This window comes from Telopea speciosissima, chromosome 1 (assembly GCF_018873765.1).
Source record: "Telopea speciosissima isolate NSW1024214 ecotype Mountain lineage chromosome 1, Tspe_v1, whole genome shotgun sequence".
In the NCBI taxonomy this organism is placed as follows: domain Eukaryota; kingdom Viridiplantae; phylum Streptophyta; class Magnoliopsida; order Proteales; family Proteaceae; genus Telopea; species Telopea speciosissima.
In genome coordinates, this window is record NC_057916.1 from 74,033,348 (window position 1) to 74,051,402 (window position 18,055).

At 40.4% G+C, this 18,055-nt stretch overlaps 1 protein-coding gene and 1 pseudogene across 1 annotated transcript in view; both read left to right on the plus strand.

Moving 5' to 3' along the window:
• Positions 1-18,055, plus strand: part of LOC122648964 (kinesin-like protein KIN-UB) — a 101,818-nt gene that overhangs the window by 6,308 nt on the left and 77,455 nt on the right. The gene's annotated exons all lie outside the window — the stretch shown is intronic.
• On the plus strand, positions 151-16,640 carry LOC122671159 (annotated as a pseudogene).

Sequence of the window (18,055 nt, forward strand, 5' to 3'; positions counted from 1 at the left end):
TGCTGGCTATCCTTGTCTTTCAATGTTCGGCACCTTATATCTGTGTATTATTTTTTATAACTTGAAAGTTATTGTCAGCTATGATGCATCAAATAGCTATGAATGCCCCTAATCCAAAGCTTTTAATAGATTTTGGTATTCTCTTTATTCACCCTTGGTGGATCTGCTTCTGCTGCTGAATTCCCTTTGTGGGGTAGCACGTTGCGGCTCAGTGAACCTGATAATGCGCTCTCTCTACCTACCTGGGCTATTCATGTCTCCAGCATCGTCGAATGGTGAGACTGAGGAAATCCTCTATAGTTTTTTAATGACCTTGTTGCTTCTGTGCTGTATTGGATTATTCTTTTTCGTATTTAAATTTGTCCTCACTATTTCTTATGTTCCCTCTTAATCAGGATAACAGCAATGGTTCTGGTGTGGCAATATGGAGAGAAATCTGGGAATGAATCTTGGAAGGGGCTTTCTTGGGGTATGGTAAGTTAGACATACACATCCTGCATTTCTACGTTTAATGTTTTAGGTTTTCTCAGTTTGCTTTTTGACACATAACTCGATTGTTACTTGAAGTTCTCCCTCTGAAATTTGAGATGTTGATCAATCTCTAGTCATTCCATTTAATTAGTTGACGGAAAAGATCTGTAATTACGTCAGTATTCATGAGTTCTATCCATGTTTATGTCACGTACGGGCGGCTGATTTGGCCTTACTGTGTCAATAACTGTTTAGTTCTGTATTGTTCCTTCTGGCTCTTACTGCATTTTGCTGCTTCATGTGCTTAATTTTAGTTGCCAGCCATCATGTAGCTGCTAGGCTCTCGCAACAAGCTGGCAACAACAAATATAGTTGCCAAAGTCAAACACCCAATGGCATTCAATCCAGTTTAGTGTCCTCAACCCCAATGAGTGTGAAGCAAATACAAGCAAATATGGGAAAATATATAGCAAAACAATAACACACCAAAAAAAAATAAAAAAAGATGCACATGGTTCACCATAACAAGGCTAAATCCATAGATAAACCAGCCAGTAGAAACTGAACTGAAGTCAGTATTTCCCTCCCAAAGATCTGATAAGCATCTAATAACCCATTTCTCTCTTGAGCTCTGTTACCTAGACACTCTGTGTACCATTAGAGTACATATGTTGGCACAACCAGACCTGATTATGGGTATGAGATATGAATATGAAAAATGGACGTGTATCACAGGCACTTGAATCCAATCGTGAAAGGAATAGTGATTATTAGTGACCCTGTCCACCTACCACCCCTCCACCCCCAAGGGGGTTGGACACATTTTAGCCAATTCTCCTCACAAACTAGTTTGGGGGGTCAAATTGTATCTCATTCTTTGATACATACCCAGGCTGATCCCCATTCCTGTTCTTGTATAAATAGCTCTTCAGTAAATGAAATTTACTTTTGGTATTCCTCCATTCCAGATTGGTCATGCCCATCAATTCTAAGGCAGAAAAGTAGTGTTGAACTTGTGGTCCTTTACGGCCAAACACAATACCTTTTCTTGGTATTCCCATTCCCCAACTTTTCATTCGTGAGGCACTAATTGAAATCTGTTTGGCTAGTTTTTCTTCATCTACATCTTAATCTATTGTATGGTATTGATATATCAAAAAGCATTCTGGATACCCTGAAGTAGCATGATTTTGTGCCTTCTATTTGATTTCTCGTATTTTCTTAGACTAGTAATGGTAGAAGAATATAGAAATTTATTAAAAAGAAAATAGAAAAGAGAACAGGGAAAGTAAAATCAAAGCAAGATTGTTCTGGTTGAATTTATTGCTTAATTTAGTTGTATCCTATGACAAACTAAAAACTCATGAATATACCGATATAGGTATTTAATATGTAGAGACATCAATCACCTTGAGATGAACCACCAAACAGAGCTTAATTTACACCAGCAAAGTAAAATCCATTAGCGGAATGAATGAACAAAATTATCCTCCACTTTAAAATCCTTAATACGAGTTGAAAGAGAAGACATCACTTTTGAGTTACCAACAATATAAAGATGCTGTCTACCAAAAAAAAAAAGGAATATATAAAGATGCTAAACTATTTCTTCTGAGACTTCTAGTTCTTTCAAATTATAATGGTGAAGCTAATTGGAAACATGTATCTGGAATTCTCAAATTTGTCTGAGTATTGTTTTCAAAACATAGTACCGATGATTGAGGTCAAGTTGGGATGTCTATGAGAAGTGCAATTTGTCTGGGCAAAGTAGCCACTAGCTTTGTTGTGGAGCCATATTGGGATAAATATGGTCATCAGCCACGGATTCTTCCAGTTCATCCAGATGCTACAATTACTGCTTTGCGACCGGCATGATTCAAGATACTCTGTGTTGTTGCTACCTCAGGTAGTAATTTATCAGCCTTCTGAATCATAGTTATCATGGCGGCGCCAAGGCGTTATATCGCTGGAGAAGTGGGCATATCGACCACCGATATGGATGATGTAAGAATATCGACCGATATGGCCTCCATGTCATCGCCATGGCGCCACCATGGACGCCATACCATGACATATGGCCATATCGGGCGGCATGGTTCTTTCAAATTATAAAACTTAATTTTTGAACAATAATTTTTTTTTTTAACCATTTTTTATTTTTTTCCTTAACATAAAAGAAATTAAAAAAAAATCAAACAGAAAACATTAATACACTATTGACTATTATACAATCACATATTTTCATCGGCAAATTTTTTTTTTATTTAGATGGGTTGTTTATTAGCTTTATTCACTCAATATAAATTACGTTCTTGTAATTGTTTTTTTGTTTTGTTACTTTTGTAGTCACTTTCATATGAATCATATCTCAACTCATGATTTTTCAACTTTATTATCAGCAAGACTATTGCTATCAATTATTTGATAATCCATGATTTCATATACACTAATGGATATTACGCTTTCATGAACTAAACCATAGTAGATTAGTAGTACACTTTCATGTTAATTTTTGATGTTATAGGGTATATATTATAGCATACTAAATGACATTAAAAATAGAAAAAATAAAAGATAAAACATGGTCGATATGATCGCCATGGCAATGCCATGGCGGGCGACATGCCGATATATCGACATAACACCCCTCCACCGACTTGGATCGCCGTAACAACGTGACAACTATGTTCTGAATCTACAGATTTGAAGCTGAATTTACATGGCTCCAAGTTAGTCTGAGGACAGAGTTCACACAATGGTACATGAGAGCTTCTGCTCATATTTTTTGGGATTAGATCTAGGTTGAATTACAGTCAAAGTGCTGTTTCAATTATCAGGATTTTTTTATATGTTCTTCCAACACAACACAACTCTAAAAGGACAAATATTTTGAAAGTTATTTGCAGATTTTGAAAGGTAGCATCTGTAATGAACAACTAATGTCATTGTGGGAAGAAAAGAAATAAATAAACGATTAAAAAGATATGACCAGGAGTCACCACCAGTACCCTAACCTTGTAATCACCACTAGGGAATACGGATCCTACTGAATTACAACGGCTAGGAGCATTCTGAATCACCACGAAACCCAAGGCAAAAAACCAACTTTCATTAATCAAATTCATGTGTAGGGGTGAGGCCCCTTACAACCTTATATAAAAGAATCAAAAACCAACTCAGACTAAGCCTAAAACTCCTCCTACAATAGCTTACCTTGGTGGTGGTCTTAACTGACTAGAATATTATAAAATAATGAAGAAAACAACTTGAAAGAAGGATGGACTCATAGAGACCTAATCCATCCGACTAAAATACTTTAATAACAATTAAAAATAAAGTAATAGGACTCTAACTAGACCCCACGACTTAAGTATTTAATAAATCTCGTATTCATTCCTCCTACCCCTATTTTAGTCCCATTAAAGTGACCTAAAAACCCATTGGACCAGAGAAGGCTTATTTCCACTAAAGTAAGCCCATTTCCTTGTTTTATCTGCATCAAGTACACATAGTGAGACATCTTCGTCATGGAGGTTGCAGAGCTTTTATTCACATCTCTTTAACAAGCTGGGTGTGACAGATTTATAATCTTCACCTTAAAGGTGGAGGGTTTTTTAGAGGGTGGTAATAGGATTATCTCTTTTCAGGGTTTGATTCTTAGGGTTATTTTTTTTGATCTGTTTTCTTTGATATAAACTTCTTATAGAATACTTGAACTTTTGAACACATTACTAAGCGTGTTTCTGTAACTATAACAGGATGGTTCTTCCCCCCCCCCCTTTTTTGACAAGTCAAAAGTTTATGAAATAAAAACCTGACGAACCATGAACAATGCGAAGCCTACAAAGGGGGGGGGGAGAGGGTATGTATATGGCTTCTGTCCAGTGTCCACAGCCTGTGGTTTTCTGCCATGTGGATATCTGGTTTGGTTATTGATGCTAATAAGTCACATAATGGGCATATTTTATTGGAAATAAGCCTTAGGTTATGTATGCTTTAGGCCTTTGATTCCATGTGTTTTCTTTGTAATGAGTCACTTTAATGGGCCTAAAATGTGGGTACGAGGAAGGCATACAGGATTAGGCTTAGTAGTAGCTTATTTTCATTCCTAGGTTGATTAATGTAGTGGGTTTATTTTCCTAGGTAATATTAATTAGTCGTTTCAGTCTTCTAAGTAGTAGTCAAAGAGTCTAGTGCTAAGTTTTAATTTAGCTTTGGTCTTTTCACTTCGACTTTCTTGGGAACAGTTTTCTATGTTTTGGTGGCAGATTTCTATGTCTAGGATTTGTTATCTATTTATGGGGAATTCCAAAGGGGCTTTGGAATTCTAAGAGTCTACTATAATGCTACTTGATGTACTCAAGGCTTTGGCTTTTTAAGCCTCCCCCCCCCCCCCCCCTCTCTTTTATAATGCAAACCATTGGCTGCTCTCAAAGCCACCCAACGAACTTTTACAGCAAACTATCTGAATATTTTCTTGTGTGACTCAAGAGGACTTAGGTGAGATTCCTACAGCGGGCCTAGGTGGGACTCCTATGGCTGGGCAACTAGTGGGACTCTAGCTTGCCAAAGTTATCTTACTATTTCAGCATTCAGCATTCATCATCCATCACCATTTGTGCACCATTACAACCTTCATCATTCAAACACCAACACAACAGGATCAGAACTAATCCAAATTTGACCCAAGCTGTCCAACACCTACCCGTATTCTCTTCCAGATTCGATCTTGGCTTGCTTACCCCGTCAGGTTTGCATCAGTTATTTTTCCTTTTGGATAGATTGATTATGGTCTAGATCAAACATGTGTCAATTTTGCGGTTCATCTCAACCATATTACCCCCATGTTTATTCTGTTTCCCTTTATTTTTCAATGGTCCAATTGTTCCCAAAATTATTGCTGTAACCAACTTTTTCTCAATGGGAAAACACATAATATTACCTCCTAAATCATGCCCTACATGGGAAAAATCATGTCAATTTGTAACAAAGCAATGTAAAAGCTGGATCACGAAGGACCTAGCCCCCGACAGGATCTTCTTGAACTAAGTTTAATGCTGATTTGGTCTTCAAAAACTGGGCAACAACTAATGAAAACTTGTAGCAGATCATACAATGAAAATATAAAAATAAAAAATAAAAAAAATAGAAGGTAGGATAGAAGAAGGATAATTTGTATTGAGCCTCTCACAACCATTAATGGCTTCAATCAAGCTCATTCTTTTTTTCTCAAACTCGACTCGACTTGACTTGGGTATTTTCTGCCTTTTTTTTCTTTATTTATAAACTTCAAATCGATTACATCAAAGTCTTCTAGAGATAAAATAAAATCCTAATAGAAATCTAATTAACTAACAAATGAAAAATCCTAAAAATAGAAACTACCCATTACAAATCCAAATCAAATAAAACTCCTATTCCTCATTGGAAACTAGCCTATTAATCATTACATGGAAAAAGAAAATAACTAAAATAATAAACTTCTAAAACTTCACGCAAGGCAGCTGTTGAGAGAATAACTAGTTGATTAATGCTTAAGTGATTAATCCTATCACTTAGCCCTTTATTTATAGTAATAGAATCAAAGAGTACAACTAGGGGTGCAAGTTTGGCCCTGTCGGCCCGAACCCGCCCTGAGCCCTAACAGGGTCTGGGCTGAGATATTTGGCCCTGAGGGCGGGTCAGGGCTAGAAACTTCTGGCCCTGAGTTAGGGTCGGGTCGGGTTAGGGTTGAGGCCTCGAGCTAAGCTTGGCCTGGCCCGGCCCGACCCTGATTTAAGTTATACTATAAAATATATATTGATATAATTTATACATTATGAACTTTAAATGTCACCCACATTTTTTTATATAATATACTATATATGAAGATAATAAGCGTTATAATATAATTTATTATATTGTTATTTTATGTAAAATTAATAGGTTCTTCCCAGCCCATTCCAACCCATGCATTTCTTTTCCCCTCCCCATGATCAGGGCCAATTAGGGTCGGTCCGGCCCGACCCTGAGGGCGGGTCAGGGTTGGATTTTTCTGGCCTTGAGTCAGGGTCAGGTCGGCTTGAGCCCAGCTAAGGGGACTTAGGGTTGGGCTAGGGTTCTATAAAGCCCGGCCCAACCCAACCCTGTTGTAGCCCTAAGTACAACTCCTAATCAAAGTAGGAGTGCTAATAACAGAAATAGAAACAACTAGGAATGCACACTCCTAGTCAAACAAGGAGTGCTCCCCTTGTCTATTCTAATAGAGATCGACAAAGGGAAAAATACAGAAATAAAAGGCAAATTACAGAATAATAAAAACAGAAAATAAAGAGGGAGAAAGTGGGAGATAAAGTGGGAAAAGGACCAGAATACCCCTACGGTATTCTGGCCCATATATTCTAACACTACCCCTCAAGTTGGTGCAAAGATGTCGCACATGCCCAACTTGGCTAGAAAAGGACGAAACACTTTGCCACTCAGACCCTTTGTAAACACATCAGCCAGTTGATCAGTAGACTTCACATAGGGAACACAGATTAGTCCAGCTTCAAGTTTCTCCTTGATGAAATGTCGGTCTACCTCCACATGTTTTGTACGATCATGTTGGACAAGATTATGAGCGATGCTTATGGCAGCCTTATTGTCACAATATAACATCATTGGAAGTTGGACAGCAACCCCAATATCTTGCAACAACCCTTTAAGCCACAACAATTCACAGATGCCATGCGCCATCGCACGGAATTCAGCCTCAGCACTGGACCTAGCCACCACATTCTGTTTCTTACTACGCCAGTGACGAAGTTACTTCCTACAAAAGAGCAATATCCAGGGATGGACTTTCGATCACATGAACCAGCCCAATCTGCATCAATGTATGCTTCAACCTTCAGATGACCATTGGAAGATAAAAGAATTCCTTGTCCCGGAGCAGACTTCAAGTATCGTAAGATACGAAGAACCACCTCCATATGAGAAGAATAAGGGTCATGCATAAACTGGCTAACCATACTAACTGCAATGACAATGTCTGGCCGAGTGTGAGATAGGTAGATAAGTTTGCCGACCAACCGCTGATAACGACCTTTGTCAACTGGTGTGCCTTCTTTCTCCTTGAATCTTATCGTAGCTTCTATGGGAGTGTCTGAAGGATGACACCCTAGCAACCCAGTTTCAGATAGTAGATTCAGGACATACTTTCTCTGAGACAGAAATATGCCCTTTGAAGAGCGAGCAACCTCTATCCCTAGAAAATATTTTAGAGTCCCCAGATCCTTAATTTCAAACTCACGGCCAAGAAACAGCTTCAACCTTTTTATCTCATTACCATCATTGCCGGTCACTACAATATCATCAACATAGACTATGAGGAGAGTAACCCTATCACCCATACGTTTGATGAACAAGGTATGATCAGCATTGCTTTGCTGGTAGCCCACTGAAAGCATAGCCTTGTAAATCTACCGAACCAAGCTCTTGGTGACTGCTTCAAGCCATAGAGTGCACGCTTCAGTTGATAAACCTTACCTTTGGTAGCAGGACTTGAAAAACCTGGAGGAATGTCCATATATACCTTTTCTCAGTTCACCATAGAGGAAGGCATTTTTCACATCCAACTGCTGAAGATCCCATCCAAGGTTCATAGCACAGGATAGCAATACCCTGACAGTATTGAGTTCTGCTACTGGTGCGAAAGTCTCCTGGTAGTCAATGCCATATGTCTGAGTGAAGCCTTTAGCAACTAGACGTGCCTTGTACCGATCCACTGTACCATCTGCCTTCTGCTTGACCATAAACACCCATTTACAACCCACTGGTTTTTTCCCTGGAGGAAGAGCTACAAGATCCCACATATTGTTTTTGTTCAATGCTCTCATTTCTTCCAACATTGCTGCCTTCCACTTCCCATCTGTAGATGCTTCCTGCCAATTTTTAGGAATGGAAACAGAAGAAAGGGAGGAAACAAAAGTACGAAAAGAAGGAGAAAGAGAACTATAAGAAACAAAACGGGAAATAGGATGTAAAGTGCAGGTCCTGGTACCTTTGCGATGTGCGATGGGTAGATCAGAAGAGGAGGGCTCACCAGGAGGAGGATCTGGATCCTGAGGCGGCAACTGGATGGGTATCGGTGCTGCAGTAGACTGATTCTGCCCTCTGTTAGAACATCTCCGGTTATAAGTGAGAATGGTGGAATTGTCAATGGTCCTCTGAAAGTTACGAATGGTCCTTTGTACTGGAGTCAGCTCCCCCTGAGTAGGAACATTACCACCACCTATTTCCAAGGTCTCCCCTTGTATTGGAATCCCCCCAGGTGAAGGGACAGCAGCCTTGGGAGGCTGGACAGCAGCCACTGGAGGCTGGGCAGCAGCCATGGGAGGCTGGACAGCAACCTCGGGAGGCTGGACAGCAGCCTCGGGAGGCTGGACAGCAGTTATGGGAGGCTGGTTGGTGGCTATAGGTGATGTTGGGAACGGAAACCCAAGAGGATGAACCACATCTTCACTAGAGTGCTCCCCCTGAAGAGGCGGGGAAGAATAATAAGAAAGGGTTTCATAGAAAACCACATCCATACTGACCATAGTACGGCGGGTAGGAGGGTGGTAACACTTGTAATCTTTCTGGGTTGGAGAATAACCCAAAAAAATACACCTCAACCCTCAGGGTTCAAGTTTTCCAGGGGAATGAGTATCCCTAGCATAACAGACACAACCAAAGACCTTGGGAGGGACCACAAAAGGGGAATCACCAAGTAAAAGGTCAGCGAGGCTATGGGAATCCAGAACCCGTGAAGGTAACCTATTAATAAGGTAAGCTGCAGTTAGAACAGCATCACCCTAATATTGGGATGGAACATGGCGAGCAAACATTAAAACTCTGGCCACTTCCAACAAGTGGCGATTCTTTCTTTTAGCCACACCATTTTGGGCTGGGGTATCAACACAACTAGTCTGATGTATAATCCCATGATCAGCAAGGTACTGTTGAAATTGGGATTCTTTATATTCAGTGCCATTATCACTCCGTAAAACCTTAAGAGTGGCCTGGAATTGGGTCTGGATCATTTTATGAAAATGTTGAAAGCAAGAAAAAACTTGGTTTTTAGACTGAAGAAGATAAATCCAAGTATTACGAGAATGATAATCAATAAATGAGACAAACTAACGGTGGCCAGAAATAGAGGTCTTACGACTAGGTCCCCAAACATCCGAATGCACCAAATTAAAACAAGAAGAACTCCTTTTATTTGATAAAGAAAAAGTTGCATGTGTCTGTTTGGCCAGAACACAAGCCTCACAAAAAAAGTTATCCTTATTACATTTGGTGACTAAAGAAGGAAATAAATGTGCTAAAATTCCTAATGGAGGGTGACCTAATCTAGAGTGCCATTGGCAAAGTTCAGAAGAGACCAAGGAGTTCTGATGTAGTGGAGAAGTTACCGGTGGAGAGAGATGACCATCATCAAGCAGATACAACCCACCGTGAACTTTACCCAATCCAATCGCCTTCCCAGATGCCAGATCCTGAAAAACACAATGGGAAGGAAAAAAAGTTACCTTGCAGTTAAGATCACGAGTAATACTACTAATGGAAATGAGGTTAGTAGTAAAACTAGGGATATGTAAAACAGAAGACAAAGGGAGATTTGAAGTGCAGTTGATGATCCCTTTTCCAGAGATAGAGGAAAGGGAACCATCAACCACCACTTTGACCTTGTCTTTCCCAGAAGTGGGAGAGTATCTATAAAATAAGCTAGAAGAGCCAGTCATGTGATCCGTAGCTTCGGAATCAATTATCCAGGGATGGGAAGCTACAGAAGCACAATGACCACCAAAAGGGATACCTGACCGGGCAAAATAAGAACCTGAAGGAGCCGAGGAATTGGCAGTAGCAGCGGAAGTAGTAGAGGCCACAGCAGCAGAAGACCTTAGTACACGCAGGAAAGCCTATAGATCGTCCTGGGATAGACCAATGTCCGTAGCTGGGGCTGTAGCAACAGATTCAGATTGATGTGCCTTGCTCTTAGGTTTTTCCTTGGCAGCCCGCTTGGCTTCAAAGTCGGCCGGTTTCCCATGAAGCTTCCAGCATTTGTCCTTGGTGTGATAAGGCTTGTGACAGTGGTCACATGTAATAGGACTGGAAGTAGAACTACCAACAGATAACGTACCAATAGGGGCAGCAGTAGCCGGGGCAGCAGTCTGGAGAGCCGATCTGTCCGAAACAGGAGGATGTAACATAGCAGCCCTGCGGTTTTCTTCTGAAGAGACTAGGGCATAGGATTGTTCAAGTGTGGGAAAAGGTGAATGGCCCAACACCTGAACACGTATCTGGTCATATTCAACATTCAACCCAACCAAGAAGTCATAAACCCGAATCTTGTCAACATGCTTCTTATATGCAACTATGTTGGCAGCGGTATCAGGGTGATAATCTGAAAAATGGTCCAATTGTTGCCAGAGGCTGCGGAGAGTGGCATAATATTTAGACACAGTTAGGTCCCCTTGAGTAGTATGAAGAACCTTCTTGCGAAGCTCATAAACCTGAGCATCATTACCAAGCTGCCTATATGTCTCCTTACATGCTGCCCAAATCTGAGAAGCCGTATCAAGTAAAAGAGTACAACTCCTAATCAAAGTAGGAGTGCTAATAATAGAAATAGAAACAACTAGGAATGCACACTCCTAGTCAAACTAGGAGTGCTCCCCTTGTCTATTCTAATAGAGATCGACCAGGGGAAAAATACAGAAATAAAAGGCAAATTACAGAATAATAAAAACAGAAAATAAAGAGGGAGAAAGTGGGAGATAAAGTGGGAAAAAGGACCAGAATCCCCCTACGATATTCTGGCCCATATATTCTAACAGCAGCAACCTTCTTGGATTCAAAGTACTCCATACATCTTGGGCCCACCAAAGCTGGGTAGATAAATAAAGAACATAATCCTAAATTATCTCCTTCTCTTCTTCATGCTTCTATCAGGACTGGGGTTGCCTTATGTGATGCTCCATTGAACCAACAAAAATTTGCCACATCATCAGACCAGGCTGCCTCCCACAGCAGTTGAATCCCACAACTACACTGGGCTGGTTTTGGGGCTTGCTTTTGCGGCTACACATGGACCTGTGATCTACATCACAAAGTTTGGTTACATTTGGCCCATCACCAAATTACAATTTTTTGCCATGTGGTCTATGGGAAAAAGCATAATATTACCAATTCATGGTAATGGAATCTAGTGGCATTTTTGGAACCTTTTCTCACTTTGAACTCATTTTTGAGGCACTTCTCATACATGTCTGAAGATAAAATTTGACCATTAAGATGGCCACAGTTTCCTCTTATTACATGGACCCACCTGTCTGGCCATGTGGCAGAAGGTTGTAATATGGTAATGGGCTAAATGTAACTTTGTTACATTGTTTTTCCCTTGTTTAGAACCTTTATTTCTTTGTATAGAATTCTATATTTGGGTTGAAACTTGCCTCGTGGCCAGAGTCTAACATGAATAATAGGTCTACAAGGTTCTCGTGCCAGCTCAGCTGCCGCATAGCAGCCCACAGAGATTTCTCTCTGTAGATATATCTCTTTCTTCCCTTTACATCATAACGGGGGGGTGGGGGAGGAAGTAAAGTTATGATATGTATCAAAGCGGTGATAATATTAATAATTGTCAAAGGTTATAAATAACGGGATAAAGGAAAGAAATGGAAGATGCTGTAACTTGTAAGTGTTAGTTATTTCTTTTTGGAGCTTTACCCTCATGTAATGTTTTATGACATAGGTACCCCTGCTTGGCTGAGCATTTTGTGCATGCACATGGCATTTCTTCTATAACTCTGAGTCCCTTGAGGTAACCAGCTCATCCTTACTTTGTTCAAGGAAATGCCTAGAGTTTTGCATGAACCATTTTTTAAATGCTTAAGTGGCTCGCTTGGCGCAATGCTAAAAACCGAGGGCTGTCAGCATGAAGACAGTGGTAATGAGTCTGTGAGAAGCTACTTTGTGCGAAAATGATCAAGGCTAGGACCTTCTCCAATTGAAACCCTCCTGGGATCCTGTAAAAGTAGGACTTGCATTGTGTTATTGCCCGTAGTGTTCAAATTCTTGTAACTTGAATAGTTCATGCTACAGTAAACATTTCTTTATCATTTTCTTCTCTTAAAAGAAATGTAAATTTGATTGTTTGTATTGCAATGCCTTTCATATTTAAGATTATATTTAAGATTCATTACCTTTTGCAAGTTGCATCCAGGAAATGATAAGCAAATTAAATATCCAGCAATGAATAAGGTACATCTATGATCCTTCGTAAGATCAGATACCACTCTAGATGGCTAACCTTTTTTCCCCTCTTCCACATCCCACCCTTTTTGTGTTGAAGTGGATGTCAATCTGATGCAAGTGGGATGGTGGATGGCTGGTTAGAGAAGAGAAGCATTCTGAGATGGGAACTTAGAGTTGCAGGGGGAGTTTGTTCGCTACCGTTTCACCTAAAAGCTCGAACTGTTAGGGATGGGCAGCGTCAATGTATACATCAACACTCCCCCGCACGTGCCGGCCAAGATCCCATGGTCCTTGTACTTCCCAGGAGTTGGAACACTTGACCTCCCGGCTCTGATACTATATTCGCTACCGTTTCACCTAAAAGCTCAAACTGTTAGGAATAGGCAGCATCAGTGTATACATCAACAAGAAGAAATCACGCAGAGCAAAACCCAACACTTTTCTGTTCAATTCTCTGTCCATCGGTTACAAGCAATGCCCATATTTAAAGATGTAAAACTCTAAGGCCCTGTTTGTTTGACGGATAAAAAGGGGTGGGTCCCACATGTTGTAGGTTGGGTTGACAAGGAAAGGAAATAATGGATATGAATTTTGTAGTGGGGTGGGATTTGGTGGGAGAGAGGAAATGGACATGGGGGGATTCCATGGGAAAGAAAGGAAATTAAAAGAGAGAGATAAGACTCGAGATTAAATTTTCCATGAATAGTGCCAAAGTCCTACCAATTTGGTAGGACTTTGAAAGTGAATGGGGTGGGAAAAGAGGGGTGGCACCTCACCAGACTAGAATAAATGCATTTAATGAGGTTGTCTGGAAGATTTTTTTTTGGATGAATCGGTTGTTTGGAAGTTTAGCTAGACTATAAAACTGAAAAATAACTTTATTTATATCCTACGTATTCAAATCAAAACAAATAAAAGACTCAAAGAATAACTAAACTACTTCCAACTCTTGTTGGACCAAAAAACTGGGGTTGGACCGGTTCTTGGTTTGGGCATCCAAAGTGAGTCATGTTTGTCTAGCCAGGCTAGAGCAACTGCATCAACTCGCCTCCTTTGAAAAGAACTCGACTCTGTTGAGTTTGGATGAGGTCCAAGAATGCCGTCTGAATCGCTAGAAACATGTGAAGTGTATGGCTACCAGTCCATCAATGGAATACATGATCACTTACCTTTCATTATTTTTGAGATTTGTGATGTTCACCCACGCAACCTTGTAGGGATTTAGATGAGGCTTCGTCTTCAAGCCCAACTTGCGAACAACATCTTCAGTGACGACGTTGGTGCAACTGCCAAGGTCAATCACCATATTACACAAGTTATTGCATCGCACCCTGGTCTGAAAGATATTGTTATGAGGCCAATCTTCCTCGTCAGGAACCTTTTGTGTAGTCAAGAGAGGATGAATAACATAGCACTACTGACGCTCGCTTTTACTATCACTATCATCGACCACATAAGGCCCATGCTCACACTCGGCCTCCAAATTTGTTGTCAATGTCGTCCGTTCTTCCGGTGCAAATGGTATGAATTTGTCCTTGTCAATGGAAGCTACCAACCGGTTAAAGCACTGAGCAGACATATGTCCATACCCCTTGCACATGAAACATTGAATAGCTTCCTTCCGCATGACCAAAGTCTTGTCATATGCACGCTGAGGTGGAGAGTAAGGTCTGTCTGAACCTCGCCAAGGTGGGGAGTAAGGACGAACCGGTCGTGTAGGTTCCATAAAAGAACCATTGGCCTGTGGTAACCAAAACCGATTTCTTTTGAGAAGAAAACTGTTGTGGGCGGGTGGGTCCGCCAAAGTCCTCCGAGAGTATGGCCTCCTCAGACTTTCCTCAACCTGATATGCCACCTGAACTGCATCCTCCACATATGTAGTCTACTGGTTGCAAGTGGCACTAATCTGTGGATGCAAGCCGTTACGGAACTGTGCCGCCAAGACCTTCTCATCCCACTCAAAATCAGATCGAGTGGCGAAATAGTAGAATCTAGAAACATACTCCTCAACTATCATGTTTTCATTCTTAACTATCAAATCTGTGGTGCATATGTTGCTTGTAGTTGGTAGACAAGAATCTTCGGTTCAGGGCTTCACTCGTCTAAGCCCAAGTAGTGATTAACCCAATGGCTCGAGTCTGATTCTGTTGTTGTTGCTTGATCCACTAGACTCGAGCTGTGCCCATTAGCTCAGCCTCTGCAAATAAGATCTTTTTGGCCTTAGTTAACCCTTACTACTTGAAAAATGTCTCCAAACTGCGAACCCAGTCAAGGAACTATTCTGGGTTGTTATCTCCATAGTCGAGGACGTCCAACTTTGCGCATCTTTTAGCTACATAAATAGGATCATCATATCAACCAACTCCATTTGGTGGTGGTGGTGGTGTATGCTATGGCGTACCATGAGACGGATCCTGTGGGATGGAGTTGGAAGAATCCCCAGATTGCTTGGGACTCTTTCCTTTATCAGGAGCCACCGGTCAGTCAATAGAAGTTTGCATGAATGTCATCATAGTATGGAGGGATCTGATAGTTGTGGTGAGGATATCAACATGTTCAGTGAGGATGTCAATTTTTAGATCGGTCTCACCTTTATAGGAATTCTGCTGTTCGAGAATCTCACTATTGGCCACCACGATTAAGATATGGATAGAATCTCCAAATTGGGGTCGATCCCGGGGTTCAGAAACCCTATTCAGAATCACTATAGGCCCACTATAGCAAGAGAACACTTGAAGACGAAAGCTAAATGGCAAAACACTAGATAAACAGAGGTTTATATGGATGGTGGGCAGAATTGCAAATAAGGGAAATCTTAAAGGGCACCTAAGTAGTTTGATGGGGGAGAGGATTAGAAAGGAATTAAATTAAAAGGGTAAGGATAAACTTGAAAATAAAGTTTTAAAAAAAAAAAAGATAAAACAAAATAGGGATAAAATAGAGGGTAATTTGGGTAAACAAGAAAAAAAGGACAAAAGGGGAATTGTGGGGAGGGATACCGTCTTCTACTAGGAGTCCTTTACTCTTTTGAACCAGAGAAGGAAAACTTGAGGAAGCAGCTGTGAGCTGCGAAAGAGGAGTGTCGCAATGCAAGGAAGGAGGAGGGCTTTGCGACTTCGAAGGAGAAAACGGGTCATGTTTGTCTAGCCAGGCTAGAGCAACTGCATCATGGCACCTGGCTGAAAAATTCAAGCATCATAGACAACCGAAAGTATGACAAACATAAGAATTGCAATGATATATACAGTTTTTCGAAAATACAGCTGCAGAAATACGATATAATAGACATAAATTACTTATACCTGGATACCTATATCTATTTGTAAAATATAGTATATTTTTGTCCCAAATTGTAATTAAAATTCTCTTGAACATGTTTGTATCCTTACATGATTTTTTTTACAATTCACATCTTTTACTGAATTTGTGACCACCATAGTTGAATTGTACTGAAGCTATTCCAATAGGGAAGTTTTGTTGTATGCCAGTCTGCCATCCATGCCCATGCTTTTTGCAATGGATGATATATGAACTAACTTGGCAATGCTCCACTAATTTCAGGTGCTGGTGGCCCTGCAAGCAGCACTGACTGTTGTTGATAACTTCACAATGTGCATTGCAGCATTTCGATTATACAAGTCTAGTGAATGAAGTTTAGGGACCCGATAATACATATTATCATGGGGGTTTTTTCTTTATGGCCTGACAAATCTTTAACCATTTCCTTTCGGTCACTCTGCAAGGTGAACTATTATTATTCTTGTTCATGTGTCTACTTTGCAAGGTGAACTATTATTGTTCTTGTTTCTCACAGTTACGACACCATTATTTGTAATGGTGGTTACACTGGTGCAGGAAGTAGGAAATGGTGGAGGTAAAGTTGAAGCTTTCTTATTGGTGATCGGAAATGGCGTATCGAATGTTACTGCTTGGTAGAGAAATCTTGTGTTAATAATATCTATAGTAAAGCAAGCTGTAGATTCTGATTCATGGCCATGGCTCAATATATCAAATTGTGGAATGTTTCACAATGCTTAGAGTCGAAGGAAATTAATGTCTTCGACTTGAAGTTGGATGGGGTGAATGGTCAATGCCAGCAGGTAGGAGCTGTTCTGTATTGTAAAATATGAAATCACACGGTAGGAGCAGTGACTTTTTCAACCTGGTAAATTGACAATCAGCCCACCAGTTGTTATTTTATATTTATTCAAGGCTGTGTTAATCATCATGTGATGCTGCCAGCCTATTTAGACTTTCTGACCATTTAACAGATTTTGCATGTGAATCACTTTTGTTCCTTTTGGTTAAGGCTGTCTGAGAATTTTGACGTATTCTATGCACAGGTATTCATCATAGTGTGAAGTGCTCTTGAGTCCTCATCCATGCTTAATTTCTTATTTAGTAGTAGCCTCCCCCTGGTAATTCCCAAAGGTACACCGATTATCCAGGGATCCCTTGATAGACTCTAACTGGGTTCATGAGCTATTGTCCAAATGGGCTGCATTACCTAACTTGATATGTGCTTGGAGAGTGTGTTGGACACTATGATTTCAAAAAATCAGGATCATATTGGCCGATTTGGCTCGGCCGATCTCCTTCCAAAAACTAGGGTTAGGCCCGCTAGGGCTTATTTGGGCAGATTCTTACCGAATCTTCATCGATCCTGGATCAGAATCGGCCAGGACCAATTGGAACCATAATTTCATCTGATGGCCAGAAGAGCTAGAATTGAAGACATAACTAGAACTGATAGAATAGATTGTAATTCCATCGTCATAAATTGTGATATGTGCTGATGATTGCTGGAGTACAACTGCCTGCATCTGTGATCTCTTGAACAAGCCAACTCTTTTTTCCATCAGCAAAACCCTATTGGATGGATTTAAATGGAGTTTTTTTTTTTTTTTTCTTTTCCTGTAACTGTGCTTCCTGCGTAGATTCTTGAAGATGTCTATGACTTAGTAGGTTTTGGGTCCGCAATGGATGTGCCATCTAACATCGTATATCCACCAGCTTTCATTTTGATTGGACGATCAGGAGCTAAAACCCTTGAGCTCTTTACATAATTATAGATGTAGGGAGTCCAATTTCCATCATTATTAATTGGGTTTAATCTTGTTTAAAATCTGGTTCAAGAGGGGCCAAGCCAATAGAAGCTTCTTGTACAAAGGTGTAAAATAGCCTATCCTTGAAATTAGTGATTCTGATGATGGGTTTGTTGACAAATCTTCAGGGCAATTGATTGCTAAGGAAAGACATGGGACCAATTGGGTGGGAGAGAGAGAGAGAGAGAGATGAAGTGGACCACATGAGAATGGGT